Source organism: Benincasa hispida, chromosome 11, assembly GCF_027475165.1.
Source record: "Benincasa hispida cultivar pf3 chromosome 11, pf3_genome.v1.1, whole genome shotgun sequence".
In the NCBI taxonomy this organism is placed as follows: Eukaryota; Viridiplantae; Streptophyta; class Magnoliopsida; order Cucurbitales; family Cucurbitaceae; genus Benincasa; species Benincasa hispida.
Window position 1 is genome coordinate 85,799,660 of NC_143488.1, and position 5,393 is coordinate 85,805,052.

The following is a 5,393-nucleotide window of genomic DNA, read 5'->3' on the forward strand; positions in this document are numbered from 1 at the left end:
ATTTTTTTAAAAAAAAAAAATTTCTTCTCCTAATTTGTGAGGTAAGTTTTATAATTTACTTTTCCTTCTTTTTTATAAGTTTTTATTAGTTTTTATTTTATTTATATGTATTTGATTTTCATATTTCAAATCATTCTTATTTTTTGTTTTAGTTTCTTTTATAAAATAAGCTATTTTAAAAATAGCATTCTAACATACAAATCTAAAATAAATAAAAGTTCAAAATAATTTAAAAGATAATGGAGGTGCGGGGAATCACCTCTCACACCTTAAATGTTTTGAAAAGACTTTCAATTTATAATAAATAACAAATATAAAAGTTGAAAATATTTAAAAAATATTGGAGATGCGGGGGATCGAACCCCGTGCCTCTCGCATGCAAAGCGAGCGCTCTACCATTTGAGCTACATCCCCTTCACTGATTATAATATTTAATATTAAGCAAATTTAAAAAATATTTCTATCAGCTTTGCTAAAAAATATCCTATGTGTGTGTGGGAAGTAAGAAATGAATCTCTAACCTCGAGGTTATTGTACATACTTGAGTTGAGCTATGTTATTTTAACAAATAATATTTTTTATATTTTACCTTTATTTAAAATGATTTTGAAAAACTTGTTTAGGTTTCACCATATTTAAAAGTGATTGTATAAATTACAAATATATACTTTTTCTTACTATATATTTTAAAGTATCAAAACTTCAAGTCTAAGAAAAATTTAGAACTTACTTGCCGAGTTTGTATATCCAAACGAGTGATAATAAATAATCCTCTAACTTGAACTCTGAAATTAATTTTAAAAACCTATACAAATACTGCGAATGTAAAAATAACATGGATACAAACGAAAATATATAGAGCGTAATGTGAATATAAAAATTAAGAACAAAAAATTAACGGGACAATAAAAATATCTCTCCACATTGACCTAGAGCTAACTCTACAAAAGTATTCACAATAAAAATATTAAAAACTATTACATAGATTTAAAAATATATGTGAAGAAACTCTAATTATAGAAGATCTTTGAGCGGAAGTGGATCGTCCCAAACTCCATTGTGAAAGAACTCAAACATTTAAAATCATACTAAACCGATTATGTATTAATCGTAAATTACAGTATGTTTTGAATTAAATACAAAGGATGAGAGAAACAATACATTTGAAGAATGTTTCTTCAGGTGTGTCCCTCGATCAAACTCGAACACAATGAGCAAGAACTCGAACTCCCTCGAACACTAGCAATGAGTAAAACTCGATCCTCGAATAGAACCAGACACTACCACAAGATTGCCTTGGTATTCTCAGTGTGAGAATCCAGGAGTTGTGGACTCTGACTTATTTTGGATAGAGGGAAGGAAGAAGTGAAAGAGGAAACAATCGAGTAAACAATGATACAATTGTGTAGAAGATGAAGGTCTATCACATAGACTCGACGCTCGATCGTTTAGATATGAGTATTATCGTATAGTAAACTCGATCATATCGTTTAGTCACTCGATAGTCAATTATGTGAGACGTTTCGTCGAATGATAAGAAAAACTAATTTTCATTTTATCTCACTTAGCTATAAAACCGTACAACCACCCACTAAGAGTGGTTATTGAGAAAACGGAATTTTAATTATAATATAATTAATAAACTATAAATAAATACAATAACTAACTTATCATATTATATTTATAACCAATAATTTTAATATTGCATCATATACAATATATAAACCATAATTCTTTTTCTCTTTTTATGGAATTTAATATAAATCATATTTATATTAATTTCTCCAATCAAATAATAATGTACATCATATCAACTATATCATATATAATTGAATTAATTTAATTATATCATATATAATCAAATTCCCTCTTGTTTGAATATTTCAATCTAACCCAAAAACTGATTCTCAACTTGAATCCATTGAGCTACCTAGGGGACCTTATGGATTTGTAGCTTGGAGCTCCAATGGTATGTGAATAACTAACTAAACTCTTTAATCACGATATCCACCATCCGTTAACTGTGAGGTACTCCACTAAAGATCGACAGTTGCACTCTTCGCATTACAAATATATTTTTGTATCCATTGGATATAATCAATTAACAGTACGATGACCCTTCACAAATTGCTCGTAAGTATAGTTGGGCCAAATTACCATTTTGCCCCTGTAGTTACATCTAACTACTTAAGTACCACTAATCTCTCTAATGAACAATAGATCATAGTCTCACTATCACTAAACCTTTCTCGGGCCAAGAGAAGGTGTGGCGCCATATTGTTCAAGCCCCAGAATCAGCCCTTGGGGGAACAATTTATGTACTTACCCTTTGCATTAGGCAAGAAGTGAATTTTAGCTTATGTAGTTGATACTTGATATCTCTTCACATTCACTATTGTTTAAAGTCGGATTATTTATCATCCAACATAAAAGGGGGATGAAGTCAAAATGGCTTTAACTTTTGTTGTATTATGAAAAAAAATATATTATTCTTGTCACCTAGATTTTACAAATAATATTTCATTAAAATATATTTGTTGAATGAGAAATTTTGGACCAATCACAAATTGTCACGTCATTTACTAAATTGATGACGAAATTCCAAATAACTAAATTTAGAACTAATTAGAAGTTGACATGTATTCCAAATTAAAGTTTAAAGACATAAATTGACGAATTCTGATGATGCCACATGTTTTTTTCATGACCGTTGAATTGAATAAAATTAATTTTGTCAAATTTGATATTATTATTTGAGCTAAAGATCAATTAAGCCCAAAAATAGATTTAATTTGACTCAAATGTCAAATAAGACCCACATCCAATTACTTGGGCCCATGGACTAAGTCCATGGATCAACCAAGCTTAAGCCCAAGCCCACAAAACCCATTTAAGAATTCTATAAATAGAGAAGTTCTCTTCATTTGTGGAGGTGAGCAATTTTACATTTAGAGAGCCTAGAGAAAATTCTTTAAATTCAAAAGACTACTTGACTCCTGAAGACTAAATCACTCATTGAATCTCAAGTTCTGAAGGTAAAAATATTCTTCCAAGACTTAAACTTCAAGAAGATTGCGAATGCATTCAATGGAGAGAGAATCAGAGGATCAAACACTAGAAATCAAACCACATCGCAACAAATCTACATCAATACAATTCAACTCCACGAAAAAAGTTTCTCTGAAAACCTCGTGCGAAAAAATTAGCGCGTCTGGTGAGGTCTCTCTACCTTTCATCTCCCTCTCTCATCCAAATCAACAAGTCAACAATTGATATTAAAGAAAGTTGCATCCAAAGCAACTGCTACAAGTAGCTCCTATACGGGACCTGGGACCTGGAGTCACTCAAAGGGGATCCTGCATGAGCAAAAACAAGGCCCTGTCATCATGGAGAAAATCTGGGAACAACTGATGGAATTTCCTAGAAGTGGGATTGTTATCAAAGAAAATTCCTTGTTCAAAAACTCTACTCATGCTTCTGATCGATCAAAGAAAGAATCACAATTGATGTAGTGTTTGTCATGATGGCTGACATAAGGGTTGAATCGGACATGGCAGGATGGAAAGGAAGATAAATCTTTTAATGAAAGTTGTTGAGGAGTGAGACCATGAAATCGTTGTCTTAAAAGATCAAATGCAGGAAACTATTGAGACAAGTCAAGCTCCAACTACCAAAGCCAATGACAAAGAAAAAATTGTGGAAAATCAGCCGCAACAATCTTCCTCTTGTTGGACGAGTATGGCAGTCCTAAAGTGGAGGTGAATAGGGTTTAATTAAAATCTTTCTTAAAATATACTCAATTTAATCTAATTAGATATTTCTAAATTAAATTAATAAAACTCTAATTTATGCTAAATAACAAGATTGATAAAAATTATATAACAATATACTCAATCAATCTCAACCAACAAAATCATGCAATTGAAATTAAATGTAAAATAATAAGTAAAGAGTTAGAGAAGAAGACACCGTAAATTTTATAGTGGTTTGATCAAACTTGACCTACATCTACTTTGCCAAGCGCCTCTTGAGATTTCGATAAAAATTTTCTTTGACTGTTTCCACGGATAAGAGTTGAACTACCTTGCTCTTTTTACGAGTTGAAAAGAAAATCCGATCCTTTCCACGGGTCAAAATCCAATAGTTACAATGTTTTTGAAGCTTTAAATCACACAATAAAACTCTCTAAAAAGAGTGGGTATACAAGTTTGAGCTCACACATTTTAATCCTCACAATACAATAGAAATTTCTCTCAAGAATAAGTTGAAAAGAAAGAAAATTGGAAGCTTGCAGAGAGAGTAACAATGGTGGACTTTTTGCTAATTTTGAGGATTGTAAAGTTGTGAAAAGTTGAAATAATTTTGGAGAAGATGAAGTATAAAAAGAGAGGAAAATGGAGTAAAAATTGGAATTTGGAGTCATTGGATTGTTTAAAAAGTTAAATTGAATAAACTCAATTAGCCGTTAGACACAAACAAAAAATAATATACTAATATATATCTTTTAAAACCCAACAAAAACAAGAACCCACCATTTGTCAAAAACTACCCGTTAGACACAAACATAAAATAATATTTAATTCATTTTTTAAATTAATTTTTTTAAAACAATCCTAAAATAAAAAATAGATGCATTAGAAGGCCTAGGGACTAATTCACAAACTTTTTCCTTTCAAATTGATTTCATTCTTCTTGCATAGCTAAAATCTAAAACTCATCACATTTAGAATCTTTAAAACTTTTAGGTTCAACTTGAGAAACAAAAGCAAGATTACTAAATAAATTAAGAGAAAAACGAGTTTTCGCACCTTGTTCGAGATCATCAATAATCAAATCATTGGGATGGGATGATACATATTTCCACTCTTTAGGCATAAACGAACAATCATCTTCCTTCTTTTCATTAATGCTTACTTTTTGTATACTTGAAACAATTTCTTTATCTTTATCAATAACAAGTAAATCTCCAAAATATTTTTCTAAATCATCACTACAAATAGACTCATTAGGAACATTATTACAAGGTTTATCAAATATAACATGCATAGATTCCTCAATAACTAATGTTTTCTTATCGAAAACTTTATAAGCATTACTAGTAGATGAATGTCCTAGGAAAATACCAACATCCATCTTAGAATAAAAAGTTTCAAGTTTTTCTTTGTTATTCAAAATAAAAATTTTGCAACAAAAAACTTTTAAATACCCAATATTAAAACTCTATTTAAAACATAGTAAGCGGTATTAACGGCTTCCGCCCAAAAATATTTAGGTAAACCATACTCATTCAACATTGACCTAGCGAATTCTTGCAAAGTACGATTTTTTTCTTTCAACCACACCATTTTATTAAGGAGTCCTTGGAGAAGAAAGACTGAGAAAAACCATTTTTT

General features: G+C 30.3%; 1 non-coding gene across 1 annotated transcript; it reads right to left on the reverse strand.

Annotated features, from left to right (window-relative positions):
* Positions 1–341: 341 nt before the first annotated feature.
* On the reverse strand, positions 342–414 carry TRNAA-UGC (transfer RNA alanine (anticodon UGC)). The gene has a single exon. It is a non-coding gene; the product is annotated as a tRNA-Ala (tRNA).
* Positions 415–5,393: the final 4,979 nt, after the last annotated feature.